This window comes from Ascaphus truei, chromosome 5 (genome assembly GCF_040206685.1).
Source record: "Ascaphus truei isolate aAscTru1 chromosome 5, aAscTru1.hap1, whole genome shotgun sequence".
Classification (NCBI taxonomy): Eukaryota; Metazoa; Chordata; class Amphibia; order Anura; family Ascaphidae; genus Ascaphus; species Ascaphus truei.
The window spans coordinates 16674-33346 of NC_134487.1; the positions used below are offsets into that span (position 1 = coordinate 16674).

A 16673-nucleotide genomic window follows, 5' to 3' on the forward strand; every position below is an offset into this window, starting at 1 on the left:
ATAGAAAAATAATCCTAACTTTCAACCCTAACTTTCAACCCTAACTTTCAACCCTAACTTTCAACCCTAACTTTCAACCCTAACTCTTCTCTGATTGGTTAGTACCCAAATGAGTCACATACCTAAATTTTCGTATTCCCCTATAACCCTGGGCCAAACAAAAATAGAAAAATAATCCTAAGTGTCAACCCTAACTTTCAACCCTAACTTTCAACCCTAACTTTCAACCCTAACTTTCAACCCTAACTCTTCTCTGATTGGTTAGTACCCAAATGAGTCACATACCTACATTTTCGTATTCCCCTATAACCCTGGGCCAAACAAAAAAAGAAAAATAATCCTAAGTGTCAACCCTAACTTTCAACCCTAACTTTCAACCCTAACTTTCAACCCTAACTCTTCTCTGATTGGTTTGTACCCAAATGAGTCACATACCTAAATTTTCGTATTCCCCTATAACCCTGGGCCAAACAAAAATAGAAAAATAATCCTAAGTGTCAACCCTAACTTTCAACCCTAACTTTCAACCCTAACTTTCAACCCTAACTTTCAACCCTAACTTTCAACCCTAACTCTTCTGATTGGTTAGTACCCAAATGAGTCACATACCTAAATTTTCGTATTCCCCTATAACCCTGGGCCAAACAAAAATAGAAAAATAATCCTAAGTGTCAACCCTAACTTTCAACCCTAACTTTCAACCCTAACTTTCAACCCTAACTTTCAACCCTAACTTTCAACCCTAACTCTTCTCTGATTGGTTAGTACCCAAATGAGTCACATACCTAAATTTTCGTATTCCCCTATAACCCTGGGCCAAACAAAAATAGAAAAATAATCCTAAGTGTCAACCCTAACTTTCAACCCTAACTTTCAACCCTAACTTTCAACCCTAACTCTTCTCTGATTGGTTAGTACCCAAATGAGTCACATACCTAAATTTTCGTATTCCCCTATAACCCTAACCCTAACGTTTATCTCTATGGCAATGAACAGACCCGCTTATTGCCCCCCGGTCCGACCCCCCAGAGATGGACTCCAACTGGACAAGCACAGTCTCACCAAGTATGTGGAGGGCACTGATCGGATTGACATGTTTCTAAGGAACTTTGAAACGCAGTGCCGGCGGTACGGGGTGCTTCCCCAGCATAGGGTTGCACGCCTGGACCCGCTACTCTCCAGTTTGGCTAAACAGACTTTGATGGCGCTTACAGAGGAGTTTGCTGATGACTATGACCACCTGAAAGAACTTTTGCTGTTTCAGCATGGTTTTACCCCTGAAGCTTACCGGGGTAAGTTCCGGCTGGAGGAGAGGCACCCTCAGGAGACCTATGTCACTTATGTGACCCGCATGGCTTTGTATGGGTTACACTGGGTGGAGGGCTCTGAGGCCAAGACTTACCAACGCCTGCTGGACCTCATCTTTCAGGAGCAGCTCATGCAGCAGTGCCCGCCGGCAGTGAGGGCTTTTGTGTATGATAAAAAGCCCAAGACCTACACCGAGGCGGCGAGGATGGCAGATGACTATGTGGTCAGCCGGTCCCAGATGACCGCCAAGGTACCAGCCAAAGCGGTAACCCCACCGGCGCCGGCCAAGAAAGCTGTGAGTACCCCCCAGTGGACCCAAAAGCCGCCTGCGGGCAGCGGGTCACAGAAGGCGGGAGAGCTCCGGCATGAGCGCCGGTGCTACAATTACAACAGCACTGGTCACATCAGACCAGATTGCCCGGAACCCCTGCGTTCCAACGGACCCTATCGAGGGCAACGCACCCCAGCTGCAAAGCCGGTAGCCCGCGTGCGGGTGGCTTCCACCAAAGAACCAGGACCGGTCATGGAAACAACTCCCAGCGAGACGTCCCATGTCACCCCTACCCCGGTTTCTTCAGTGCCTACAGCCAGGAGCGGAGGACATCACAGCGCAGACCTGCAGCAGACGGACGGCAGGAGCAAGCATCTCACCCCGGTCACAGTCGGTGACCGGCAAGCAGTTGGCTTACTTGATTCAGGAGCTGCAGTGACCCTGGTCCGACCTGATATGGTCCGGCCAGAGGAATTGATCCCAGGCCCTGGGATACAGATCACTGTGGCTGACGGAGAGCCACGTTTCCTGCAGGTGGCCCGCATTTTTTTGGATTGGGGGGTGGGCAAGGGTGTGCAGGAGGTGGGGGTTTTACCAGGTTTGGATGCTGAAATTCTATTGGGCAATGACCTGGGACCGATGACCTGCACCTACGACCGTGTGCCCCAGCCCGCTGCAGTGGCGGCGGTTACCCGGAGCCAGACCGCGGCAATGTCGGCGGTGGCCACCCCAGTCACCCAGCCTTTGGGACCAACGTTAGCGGAGGGCACAGAGGAGCCCAGGGAGGTAAGCCAGGATCAGTTGCAACCACAGGCTGACTTACTGTTCCCCCTTACCGTGTCCCCTTCCCCTGACAATGACATGACTGGGGGGGGGGGCAGATTTAGGAGCCCAGTTTAGGGAGGCAGTGAAGGCAGACCCTACCCTGGCCGGCGTGAGACTTCGGGCGTCCGAATCTCAGGCAGGGGAGGGCACTGAGCGCTGCCTATGGCATAAGGGACTCCTATACAGAGAAGAAGGGAACCCGAGAATAGAGAAGGGATTGACCGGTAAGCGACAGCTAGTAGTACCCCAGGGGTACCGACAGCAATTGTTACGGGTAGCTCACTCTATTCCGTTAGCGGGACATCAGGGGGTCACCAGAACGCGAGCCCGGTTATTGCAGCGTTATTTCTGGCCGGGGGCATCCAGGGATGCGGCTGATTTCTGCCGCTCCTGTGATGCCTGCCAGCGAGTAGGTAAGGCGGGCGACCGTGTGAAGGCACCCCTGAGACCCCTACCGATAATAGGGGAACCCTTCCAGAAGGTAGCGATGGACCTGATAGGACCCCTCATGATTCCTAGCAGGTCAGGGAAGTGCTACATCCTCACGGTGGTGGATTTTGCCACCCGGTACCCTGAGGCGGTAGCGCTGGGCACCATAAGTGCCAAGACAGTGGCAGCAGCTTTGCTGAACATTTTTGCTAGGGTAGGTTTCCCTAGTGAGATCCTAACTGATCAGGGGTCGCAGTTCATGAGTGAACTGTTACATTGTCTCTGGGATGCCTGCGGTGTACAGCACCAGCGCACTACCCCTTACCATCCCCAAACAAACGGATTATGTGAGAGGTTTAATGGTACCCTGAAGCAGATGCTTCGGACCTTTATAGAGGCGGAGGGGAAAGACTGGGAGATTCACCTGCAGCACTTGCTGTTTGCATACCGAGAGGTACCGCAAGAATCTACAGGCTTCTCCCCCTTCGAGCTACTATATGGCCGCAGGGTACGTGGACCTCTGGACCTCTTCCGTGAGGGATGGGAGGGGGAGACTACTGCTACTGATGCTTCAGTGATCCAGTATGTAGTAGATCTCAGAGACCGGTTAGAGATGCTTATGGGGGTGGCCCAGGACCACCTCAGGGCTGCTCAGACCAAGCAGAAGCAATGGTATGACCAGCAGGCCGTAGCAGAGAATTCATCCCAGGACAGCAGGTGCTTGTTCTCAAACCCACTCGGGAGAACAAGCTGATGGCTGCCTGGTCGGGACCGTACCCGGTTATCCGAAAGGTGAATGAGTGCAACTATGTTGTACAGGTAGCGCCTGAGAGGCACAAGACATATCACATTAATATGTTAAAGGAATACAGAGCACCGAGTATGGGAGCAGTAATGGCCATTTGTAGCCCACTGCTGGAGGATCCGGCGAGCAATGCTCTGCCTGATCTCCTAGGGGAGGCAAAGCAAGGAAACACTGTTGAGCAGGTAGAGATCGGGGCACAGTTGAGTGCTAGGCAGAAGGGAGAAGCCAGGGACATGCTAGCTCAGTATAGCGCCCTCTTCACTGACATGCCAGGGACCACACATCTCACCAAACACCCAGTACACACAGGGGACCTGCAGCCTCTGCATAAGCACGCTTATAGAGTGTCAGCAGAGGTCAAGACAAGTATGGAGAGAGAGATTGAGGAGATGCTGACCCTAGGGGTAATTACTCCGTCCCAGAGCCCTTGGGCAAGTCCAGTAGTCCTAGTGCCTAAGAAGGACAAAACCACCCGGTTTTGTGTGGACTACCGGTTGCTCAACGCTGGGACGGTGTCAGATGCTTACCCCATGCCCCGCATGGATGAGTTACTAGATGAACTCGCGGGGGCAAAGTATCTGACCACCATGGATCTGAGCAAAGGCTACTGGCAGATTCCCCTGACCCTGGAGGCTAGGGAGAAGTCAGCATTCTTCACTCCAAGTGGCCTCTATGAGTTTTTGGTGATGCCATTTGGGATGAAGAATGCCCCGGCTACCTTCCAACGCCTGGTCAATAGGTTACTGGAAGGGATGCAGAGCTATGCCAGGGCTTACTTAGATGACATTGCTGTCTTTAGTAATTCCTGGGAATCCCACATAGGACATGTAGCTGCGGTGCTGGATAGAATCAGGGAGGCTGGGCTTACCTTAAAACCCACTAAGTGTATGGTAGGTATGGCAGAAGTCCTGTACTTAGGGCACAGGGTGGGTGGAGGGCATTTCAAGCCAGAGCCAGCCAAGGTAGAAGCCATAGTTCAGTGGCCTGTTCCAAAAACCAAGAAACAGGTCATGGCCTTTTTGGGCACCGCAGGGTACTACAGGAAATTTGTCCCACAGTACAGCGCCGTGGCCAAACCCCTGACTGATCTGACTAAGAAGCAACTGCCTGTGCTTATTACCTGGTCTCCTGCTGTGAAACTGCTTTCCAGGCACTGAAAGCTGCGCTTGCTGAGGCCCCCATCCTGGCTGCCCCAGATTATACCAAGCATTTTCTTATTCAGACTGATGCCTCAGACTTTGGTGTGGGGGCTGTGTTGAGCCAGGTGGGGGACGACGGCAAAGAGCACCCTGTGGTGTATCTCAGTCGCAAACTGCTCCCCAGGGAGGTGGCATATGCCACCATTGAAAAGGAGTGCTTGGCCATTGTGTGGGCACTCAAAAAGCTCCAGCCCTATGTCTATGGGAGGGCTTTCACGGTCATTACCGACCACAATCCCCTGAGCTGGCTACAGAGGGTATCAGGGGAAAATGCCAAACTGCTGAGATGGAGCTTGGCTTTGCAAGAATTTGAATTCACCATTCAGCACAAAAAGGGTAGTGAAAACAGCAATGCTGATGGACTTTCACGCCAGGACTATCCCTCTGAGACTGAATTCATTAATGGTGCCAGCAGTGCCCCACTCCCCGTCAGGGCCAGTGGGCCACAGGACACGCATTAAGAAGGGGAGGTGTAGAGGGAGAGAGGGGGTGGCCCGGTATTAAAGGGGTTGCACCCCATTTGGCCACCCCTGACCGCACCAGGGAGACAAGGGGTTAACTGGGCTGAGGTCCAGAAATGTGATGTAACCCTTGTTATGACATGTAAATGTATTTTCCCCTGTTCCATTGTAATGTCTGGTTACTCAGTGTTTGCATCACACACACACTAGAATCCATCCGGGAGCACAAGGGTTAATAATTCTTTAATGATTATAGCTCTTTGTGTAAGTTTCCCGCCTTTTCGGGCACCATTTTGCAGGTCCCCATTGGCCGCCATTAGGGCTCAATGCATTTCAATAGGAATTTGTGCTGTTTTCGTCCTGTTTCCTGTAGTGACCAGCAGGTGGCGTCCGAGAGGGAGAGCGGCGGTTTCCCATTGAAAGTCAATGGGCTCATTGACTTCAATGGAGATGCCTCGAGGTAACCTAGTTGGCTGCCGTCCAGACCGCAAACCGCAAAGCGGATACAATGTCCTTCAAAAGAGCTAAAATCACTGGGTCAAGTTCAACGTCAATTAGCGGGGAAATAAACTGTTTTAGGGCACCTAGGGATAAAATTATTTTTGCCCCTAGTTCCTAAGCGTCCCCCCACTCGACCACCACCGGGTCCCCGAATCCTGGACCCCCGATAAGGGTCGAACCAGATAGAGCGGGTCGCGCCATAGGCTTTGCCGGCGGCGGCAGAAACGGCTCAGAAAAATGACTAAGTGAGAAATGCTGAATTTTAGGAATCCATATCTCCGGTTCCGGAGGGTTCAGCGGATCAGGGTTTGGGGTATCTGTAGCCACTGCTCCGGCATCGCTGCAGAACCATCCTTGACCCGCTTGGACCAACCCGACGGAGTATGGACCCCCTTGAAGTTCGGGACTTTTCCCATAAACTTCAATGGCAGAAAACCCCCATTGACTTCAATGGCGGCGATTTACCATTGAAAGTCTATGGCGGAGCTGCCCGTTGTTTTCAATGGGGATTTAGTGAAAAGCTGAGATTTCTTTTTCAATGGAGATTTTTGTATTAAAATGATTTAATGTGCATTGGTGTAACTTCGGTTTCTTAGGTCGTAGCAAGTCGCTTTTTGGACCATATGGTGTCCCAGTTCTGGCAATGCGAACTGGGAAGTTTGGACCTGCTAAACCTAACGGAACCGGATATTTTAATACGTTTATGTTTTACGTTTATGTTTTATGCTTAATAGTGTATCTTAAGGTATGGACAAAGACCCAGAAGAGATTCTTTTGGGCCATAAGGTAGCAGATGGCCCTGGGGACGCCGCTATGTCTAGGATTTAAGTGCTGTTCAAAGAGTTTTATCACCCTCACTGTTTATCCGAAGCCCAAACCAGGGCAGGTCTTAAGTGTTCCAGTTAACACCTTTCAACAAAGGTTTTCCTGCCAGAACTCCAAATGGTAGACTGTCTGGCATTCCTGACGTAAATGTGGGGCTTCAGAAATGAGACCCCCAGAGTTCTACTGCGCATGTGCCAACTAGCAGGGGGGCATGGGTCATAATGCTTTCCCACGTTAGTGAGTGGCTGGAGGTAATTGTAAACCAATCCCCTGTGCTTAAGGTTAAGAATAGAAGGAGAATGGTTTATAAACTGCTGTCCACCCATATATCCTTTGTCTTCGTTTGCTGATATGGTTACCTGATATCACCTGAATGATTTCCTCACTGCTGAAAGAAATGCTACATCATACTTCTCATTCCCCAACCCTTAAGTAAGTGTACTTCTTGTTCGTTACTGTATTATCTGTTGTGTTCACCTATATTCTAAGGAATAAATACAATTTATTATATCTTAAGCCTCGTTCAGTTCAAACCCAATTATTTTTGTGTAATATTAATAAGCCTGTGGAAGCTATCGTCACAAGGAGGTATTATAGTGTGTATTGTGGGGAGAATTAGTGTGTGTGTGTTGTTTGGGAGTGATATTCGGGAGGATTGTGTGTGCAGAAGGAAGAATGAGTGAGGGGGGAGTAAGGGAGCAGGATTGAATGAGAGGGGGTCATTGAGTGATAGCGGGGAGGGGAGGGAAGAGTGAGGAGAGTGGGTGTAGGAGGGAGCAGTGCAAGAGACCGTCGGGGGCAGAATACATGGTGAGAAGGGAGGCTGCCTAGAAGCATAAAAATCTACTTCACCACTGTTCTGTACTCTCTTCAATACTCTGTGTTACAGATCTCTCTGGCAAGAAATGGGGTCCAATGGCAAAGACTGCTCTAAATAAGATAGTATAAATGAACACAGAGAGAAATTCCAAAGAGTAACCCAAGAAAATACAAGTGAAATCTAATCGTAAGGTAATTAGTCCCATTAAGTGAAATACATAAAGGAATAGTCCATAAAAAAGCACAAAGGAAAAAAATAGGAGTACTTTATTGTGATGTTACATTTCAGAGAATATAAAATTATAGGAAAACAATTCCACTTTGTTCAGAAAACCAGAAAGTCTTGGTCCCAGGTGGACTGAATTTTTATTGCAAATAAGTTCCTTAATACACAAGTAAAGAATATAGTTACTTATTCTATTCTCTACTGTAAGACGTGCCACATTGCCCAATATTTGGGTACAGTGCCCAGATTGTGACCATGCACTACAGAGGTGAGATTCCCCCAACTCCAATTTGCTACACACTCCAAGAGAGATTATTGTGATCAGAGGTGGAATGAGAGGGGTGAGAAGGGTCGCTGCCCAGGGAGTAGCCTGACAGGGGGTACAGAAATCTCTTTTGGTGCATATATTGCGGAGCTGCATTGATTGACTTGTCAATCAGCTCTGCTGCCTATCCCATTGACATCATGATCCGGCACTGTGATCAGCTGCAGCGCTGACCCAGGTGTGTTAGTGCAGCACTTTACAGGGAGGGAACAGAGGTTGTGGATGACAGATGCTGGGGATAGGCCATGAGTACGGGCCAGAGTAAGGTGGAGACTTTCTGTACTCTGCATACAGGACACTGCATGCATGACAGTGTCTGTGTGTGTGTGTGTGTGTGTGTATTCCAAGTGTCAGTGTGCATAAGTAAGTGTGCTCTGTAAGTATGCCTGTGTGGCAGGTATAGGGGGGTGGTTCAGCTGGAGGAACTTATCCAGGCACAAAAGCACATAGATGCCCCAGATTATACCACCCCAAATGCTGATAATATCCTGCTGCACTTTACAGAAGATGATGCAGATGTCAGTGGGTGGTGGGTTCATTAAATCCATCCATCATATCATAGCCACACTGTGCATATGATGTACTGAATCAATCACAGGAAGACATCTCCATGGTAGGGGTAGAAGTTAACAGAATATGTCCAGCACTGTGGTGTGTAGCCCATAAATAATAATTGTGCACATTACAGAACATACTTGCAACTGCAAGATCATTTTGCTGCTTGTAGTGTTTGCTCTTGTCCTGTGCAGTGTTGTCGTAGATCCGTCTCTTCAGTGTTCACTGCAATAAAAGTAAGACATTGCATTAATATTACAGAAGTTTGGGAGCTGAAATCCCACTATGCTGCAGACATTTTCCCTTTGCATAAGATTCTTGTGATTATATCTCAATGATGATCAATAACAACTACATCATAACACAGCCGCTCAATACAAAATATGTATTTGCTATCAATGGTCATGGAGGCCAAACGTCACACAATGTACAGATATACTGCTGCGGCCGAGTTTATTCGAGCATTTGCCCGTTCTTGGCCGCAGCAGTAACCTGGCGCGCGCCGGAGGGTGCCGGGCGCACGCCGAAGCAGCGCCCTCCGATCGGGGCTTTCTCCCTTCCGCTGCCGGGTCCGTCGGGGTCCCCCGGAACCCCCTGCCGCTGTCCCCCACATCGCGGGACACCAGTGCTCCCTCGGGGAGCCCTGGACGCGCGTGCAGGGGGCGCAGGCACCCGATGACGCGTGACCGTGCATCGGTGATGCGCGGCACGCTGAGGGAGTGCGGCTAGCACGCCGGGGCACCCCCCGGCTTGCGGTGCTAGCCGTGCTTCAATAAAACGTGTCGGTAGTGTAGCAAGGATTATTTCTTCCTCTGGTGCATTATGATGGGATGTGTTGTAAGATTCTGCATTATTAGCATCACTGAATCTTTTGGAAACTGAGTAATATTCTATGTTTTAATGCAATATTATGGATGATCAGCCGGTAAAATAAAGCTTACTGTATCTGTAGCCATGCTCTACCCATGATGTGCTGAATCAATGACTGCAGAGTGATTCAGAGTGGTAAACATGACTGGAACTCATCTCTGAATAGAGGACAGAACAGCAGTGCAGAGTAGGAGGTGAATGTATCTCAAATGGAAGACTTAGTAGCTGTGTGGGGAGTAGACAGTACAGACTGATCAAATAAATAGTTAAAGGAGTATCTTCAACATTACTTGGCTTTGTTATCAACATTGAAGTTTCTCTTGTTTTTTCTGTTCTTTAAATCACTACTACTGATGCCATGTGTAACCTGTACTGAGAGATATACTCTACTGGCCTAGATGAAACCATATGATGCAAACAGGATTCATCCCACTCCAGATTCATATGATTGCACCACTTCAACCTTTAATAAAACACATAGAACTACAGCAGTGCGCTACTGCACATGTTCTTGTTATGAATGGTAGTAGATGTGGTCCTTGGGTCAATACTTCATACAGCAGCCACACTCTACTCATGATGTATTGAATCAACAAAAACCTGCATGGTACAGATCACAGGAAGGGTAGAGTAGAGGGGAATATGTCCAATGCGAAACCCTTAGCAGCTGGATTGTGTGGAGTCAACAAAACGACAAATACTAAATGAGAAATATACACATTGCTTATCTGTCTCTGTGTAGTCATTTTCCTCCTCTTCAACTGTCTTTCAAAATTTCTCTTCTGACAGAAAAGAAACACATGGCTTCAATATTCACTGTTCTTCCCTCCTGAAATAAAAGTTAAGCATTGCATGGTTATGATCATACATACAATGAACCTTGCGCCAAACCATGTGATCCAAAGTAAATCCACCTCCCTCCCATAGCTGTGTTCCTTCTAGAGCTTCTACCACACAAGTCATTAATGTTCGTGACACTGTACTGCAGTCACAGTCTGCACACAAAGTACTGAATCAATTACATCACACTGAAAAGGCAGTCTACATGATGCAATAGTTAACCATAATAACTCTGTCATGCAAATGACAGGAAAACCTATATGTATATCATTAGGGGAGAGGGGAAAAATAATTAAAAAATAAGTGCGACAAATAAAAACAGATTATAGGAAAGTAAATCCTTGCCCTGGGAACTTTACAATCTAATAGAAATGTTAGAAGACTTAAAGAGAGGCAGCAGTTGGGGGAAGAAGTGCAGTAGATGACAATGCTTGTCCTTAATGGTGGGTACAATTAGTAGAAAGCACATCTTGGGAACAATAGTTGTTAGCAGTGACTGTGGGTGTGGGACAGTAGCCACGAGTCAAAGTTTTTTAAATGCTTGATTTAAGTCGTGAATTTTAAGATTGGTCTTACATGTGGGTGGAAGAGGTTATGTTGGCATATACTGAGTGTGAGGAAGTTTCACATGTACGGTGCAGTGATGGAAAATGGTTTCAGGCAAGTGAGAGAACAGTAGAGGTGAAAGAAGTTTACAGGAGACAGTTATGGTTATAGTGCAAGAGACAAGCAAGGGCATAACGAGAGATCAAAGATGATATGCAAGAAGGAGCAGATTAATGGAGAGCCTTAACAAAAAGGTAAGGAGGAGAACTTTGTAGGTGATACAAAAACTTGATGGGATGCCAGGACAGGGATTTAAGGAGATGAGCAGAGACTGTTGTGGGAGAAAGTGAGATAATTCAAGCAGCAGAGTTTTGCATAGGAGAAAGTTGTGAAGCATGGAGGCCTGTTAGTAGTATGTTAAAATAACCTATAGGATAACAGTATACATTGGAGTTTTAGCAGTAGGTTGAGAGGGGAAAGGGAAGATCTTGGCAATATTACAGAGAAAGAGGCAACACATTTTACCCATAGCCGTGCATGTGAATGGAGATGGAATTGAAGAGCCAAATGTTACTCCTATGCAACATGTTTGATGACAAGATAGATGGTAGTACTGTTTACTGTGATGGAGAAAGGGGATAATATGAGCCCAGTGTTAGACATTAAGTTTAAGGCAGTGGAGTGCCATCCATGAGCATATAGCCAGGAGACAACCCAAGAGTAGGGACTGGATTGCAGGAGTGAGAACAGGGGTGGATAGATTTGTGTGTGTATCATCCGCATAGAGATTATATCTAAGGCCAAAAGCATTGATGAAGTCACCAAATGATAGTATGTAGAGAGAAAGAGAGATCTCAGAACAGAGCCCTGATGTATACCCACAGACAGATCAATAGAAGACGAAGACATGTTAGCAACAGAGATGGAGAATGTGTGACAGGAAAGTTATGATGAAAACCAGGATAGAACTTTGTTACTGATACCAAGAGAGAGTTTAGAATATGAAGGAGGAGAGTGATTGAGAGCATCAAACGCAGCCGATAGATCAAGTAGGATTAGTAGGGAAAAACCTTGGGAATTAGCTTTAAGCACAGTCTGTAGAACGTGCTGTACGAAAGGCAGGTTGTAAAGGATCCAGGAGGGCATGTGATTTAAGAATGTTGACACTAGCAATTAGAAGGCAAACAGCATGAGGGATACAGAGCGGTAGTTAGTAAGGCACATAGGGTGTAGTTTGTTTCTGACAAAAGGGTGACCGCTACAGGCTTAAAGTAAGAGGGCAAAAATCCAGAGAATAGGGAGAAATTGAAGATGTGGGTGAGAGTGGGGACTAAGAGATGCAGTAAGGTGTGAGGGGATACGATCTAGAGGGCATGTGGTAGAGGGAGAATAGAAGATGATTAGCTTCCAGCTCTGTAAGAGAAGAAAAGGAGTCAAGTGCAGAAGGAGATTTGGGTAGAAGGAGAGAAGGGGGAAGGGACAGAAGGAATCTCCTTTTGGGTGGCATCCACCTTGCCTCTGAAGTAGTCAAATGCTTGAGGAGAAGTGAAGGAAGGATGGCAAGTGGGAGGAGAAGGTCAGTGGAGGGAGTCAAATACAGAGAAAAAAAACAGCGTAAATTAAATTTGAGTGTTGATGAGTGTGGAAAAAAGTAGTGTATTTAGCCCTAGAGAGCAGCTTTATACAGGACAGGAGACATTTTTACTGTAGAAAAATCAAACAAAGTGTGAGATTTCCTCCGTAGGTATTAAGAACAGCGAGTGGAAGTGTGATGAGTGTGTTTGGGAATTTAGCCAAAGGTGTGGGTTAGAGGGATGAGTGTGTCAGAGCCTATAGGGGGCATATAGATAGGAGGATAGCATTGTAAGAGTTAATAAGATTGTTAGTTTAAGCAGAAAGAAAGAGAGAGAAGAGAGAAGAGAGGTTAGAGTAGATGTCAGAGGAGAGTTTAATTAAGCAGAGGCAAATCAGTGGGACAGGTAAGATGCGGTGAGGGGAATGACTGATTGTGACTGATGAGAGCAGAAGAGGTTATGTACAACTAGAGCCTTGTTAGTAAGAGTGGACATTCCAGAGGGCACAGGAGAAGGGAAGAGAAAAGTAAGGAAAGGAATGTGGATTACATTAGATAGGTTAACACTCTTAGTAGGGAGGCCTGATGTGTATATGAGCCGGTCCAAGATTATAAGAGATATCCCCCAACATCAGCGAGCATAGAAGGAGACACAGAGATAGGTGTAGAGAGAGACAGAGATAGGGATATGTAGAGAGAGAAGGGCGTCAAGAGAATGAGACAGATAGGCGTAGAGAGAGGAGACATAGAGAGAGGGGGCTTTGAGAGGGGGGCGTAGAGAATGAGGGAAGGTGGAAGAGAATAGGATGTGCAGGAGTGCATTTCATTGAGCAGTGCAGAAATAGCTGCAATAGAGGTCTGTACAAATGGTGCTTTGTGTAGACACATGCAAAGGTAGGGGAAGGAAAGTGTATAGAACATGTGGATAAAAGCAGGAGTGTGGAAGTTAGAGAAATTAGAAAAGTTTTACAGAGGAGTGAGGAAACAGTAAACAGAAAGAACAAGAGAGAGGTTACATTGGGATGACGTGCTGTGGTAGAGAGAAATGCTAGGAGAGAGCCTCCAGATATTAGAGGACATGAATTGAGAGAGCAAATGTATAAATCAAAACCGGAGGGGGAGGTATAGCACGAAAGCTTGCACAGCAGTTGATGAAGATTATAGTCTTAAAGTTGCGTGTACCTGTCAGGGCACTCAAGAAGGTCAATGCTCACAAGTGCAGAGTTCATGAAGAAATGCTGAATCCAGTTCCCCTCCAATTTAATTTTAATATAACTTTTTCATTCTTCATTACTGCAAAAAGCAAACAAAACAAAACCACATTGCATTAATATTTTCAAAATGGATTGAATGACATATTCAACAGTAACTGTGTGATGCCAATATTGCCTTCTCACTCGTAGGCCAGTACGGTCAGGTACCCAGTACTGATAAAACAATAAGTGCCCGTACTAAGTACCAATATGAATTATAAGGAAATGTAAAATCTCCAGGTCTCTCTCCATCTCTGCAACAGATATATGGATAAGCCCATATTAAGGCATCACGTGACCGGAGCCGTCACTGACTGGGTATACGCAAAGATGCAGGGAGATGCAAAGAAAGGGAGGGAGACAGGGAGAAGATGGGAAACGGAGGGAGGCACTGATGGCAGGCCTCTCTCTTTCACTGGTGCATGCAAGGAGCTGGTCCCAACATCCACAAAGTGTGTGTGTATTATTGGTTGTGTTTTATGGCGGTAGGAGGATAGTGTGTATATTGTGTGTGTGTGTGGGAGTATTATATTGTGTGTAGGGTATTATAGTGTGTATATTATGTTGAGGTGCAGAGGAGAGTGTTAGATTGGGTATCTTGTGTTAGGGGGTATTGTGTATATTGTGTTTAAGACTATAATATTATTGGGGAGATTATTATTGAGGAGGTATTAAAGTGTGTATTGTGGGGAGTATTAGTGTATGTATTATTTGTGGGTGACAGATGCTGTGGGTAGGCCAAGAGTACGGGCCAGACTAAGGTGGAGACTTTCTGTACTCTGCATACAGGACTCTACATGCACTGCAGAGGTGAAATTCCCCCAACTCCAATTTGCTACACTCTCCAAGAGAGAATATTGTGATCAGAGGTGGAAGATGAGCAGGGTCACTGCCCAGGGAGTAGCCTGTCAGGGGGCATGGAAATCTCTTTTGGTGCGTATGTTGCCACGTGGCATTGATTGACCGGTCAATTAGCACTGCTTCCTATCACAGTGACATGATCCGGTGCTGTGATCGGTTGCAGCGCTGACCAAGGTGTGTTAGTGCAGCAATTTACAGGGAGGGAACAGAGGTTGTGGGTGACAGATGCTGGGGGTAGGCCAAGAGTACGGGCCAGAGCAAGGTGGAGATATTCTGTACTCTGCATGCCCATCCTGCATGCCCAGGACTCTGCATGCATGCCAGTGGCTGTGGGGTGTGTGTGTGTAGGTATGCCAAGTGTCAGTGTGCATAAGTAAGTGTGCTGTGTGTGTAAGTAAGTTTGCCTGTGTGGCAGGAGGTGTAGGGGGGTGGGGGGCGGGGGGCGGTTCAGCTGGAGGACTTTACCCAGCACAAAAGCACATAGATGCCTCTGATTATATCACCCCAAATGCTGATAATATCCTGCTGTAGATGCACTTTACAGAAGATGATACAGATGTCATCAGTGTTTGGTGGGTTCATTAAATCAATCCATCATATAATAGCCACACTGTGCATATGATGTACTGAATCAGTAACACCAATCACAGGAAGACATCTCCATGGTAGGGGTAGTGTTGAAGTTAACAAAATATGTCCAGCACTGTGGTGTGGAGCCCATACATAATAATTGTGCACATTACCAGAACAACATATTGTCAACTGCATGATCATTTTGCTGCTTGTAGTGTATACTCTTGTCCTGTGCAGTGTTGTAGTAGATCCGTCTCTTCGGTGTTCACTGCAATAAAAGTAAGACATTGCATTAATATTACAGAAGTTTGGGGGCTGAAATCCCACTATGCTAATGACAGTTTCCCTTTGCATAAGATTCTTGTGATTATATCTCAATGATGATCAATAACAACTACATCATAACACAGCTGCTCTATACAGAATATGTATTTGCCATCAATGGTCATGGAGGCAATATGTCACACAATGTACATATATAGCAAGGATTATTTCTTCCTCTGGTGTATTATGATGGGAGGGTGAGATTCTGCATTATCAGCATCAGTAAATCTGTAGGAAACTGAGTGATATTCTATTTTTTAATGCAATATTAGGGTAAAATAAAGCTTGCTGTATCTATAGCCATGCTCTACCCATGATGTGCTGAATCAATGACTGCAGAGCGATTTAGAGTGGTAAACATGACTTGAACTCATCTCTGAATAGAGGGTAGCACAGTAGTGCAGAGTAGAAGGTGAATGTATCTCAAATGGAAACCCTTAGCAGCTGTGTGGGGAGTAGACAGTACAGACTGACCAAGTAAATAGTAAAAAGTAGTAACTTCAACATTACTTGGTTTTGTTCTCCACTCCTGTTTTTCTGTTCTTTAAATCACTAATACTGATGCCATATGTAACCTGTACTGAGAGTTATATACTCTACTGGCCTAGATCAAATTAAATGATGCAAACAGGATCCCTCCCACTCAAGATTCATATGATTGCACCACCTCAACCTTTCATAGCAATAACATAGAACTGCAGCAGTGCGCTACTGCACATGTTCTTGTTATGAATGGTAGTAGATGTGGTCCTTGGGTCAGTACTTCATACTGTAGCCACACTCTATTCATGATGTATTGAATCAACAAAAATCTGCATGGTACAGATCACAGGAAGGGGTGGAGTAGAGGTGAATATGTCCAATGCGAAACCCTTAGCAGCCGGATTTTTTGGAGTCAATAAAACGACAAATACTAAATGAGAAATATACACATTGCTTATCTGTCTCTGTGTAGTCATTTTCCTCCTCTTCAACTGTCCTTCAATTTTCTATTTTGCAAGAAAATGAACACATGGCTTCAATATTCACTTCTGTTCTGCAGTCTTTCCTCTTGAAATAAAAAAGTTAAGCATTGCATTATTATTATTATAATTATTATTGACGATACATACAATGAACCTTGCTCCAAACCATGTGATACAAAGCAAATCCACCTCCCTCCCACAGCTGTGCTCCTTCTAGAGCTTCTACCACACAAGTTATTCATGTCAGTGAAACTGTACTGCAGTCCCGGTCTGCACACAATCTACTGAATCAATGACATCACACTGTGTCACACAATGT

At 46.3% G+C, this 16673-nt stretch overlaps 1 long non-coding RNA gene across 8 annotated transcripts in view; it reads right to left on the reverse strand.

Moving 5' to 3' along the window:
- Window positions 1–7772: 7772 nt before the first annotated feature.
- Window positions 7773–16673, reverse strand: part of LOC142494773 (uncharacterized) — a 55922-nt gene continuing 47021 nt past the window's right edge. For all 8 annotated transcript variants that reach the window (XR_012801581.1, XR_012801579.1, XR_012801580.1 and 5 more), the window contains 5 exons: window positions 16320–16439; window positions 15236–15333; window positions 13561–13671; window positions 10137–10248; window positions 7773–8774 (listed from right to left, as the gene is read on the reverse strand). This is a non-coding gene — a long non-coding RNA (uncharacterized LOC142494773). The remainder of the gene's footprint in view (window positions 8775–10136; window positions 10249–13560; window positions 13672–15235; window positions 15334–16319; window positions 16440–16673) is intronic.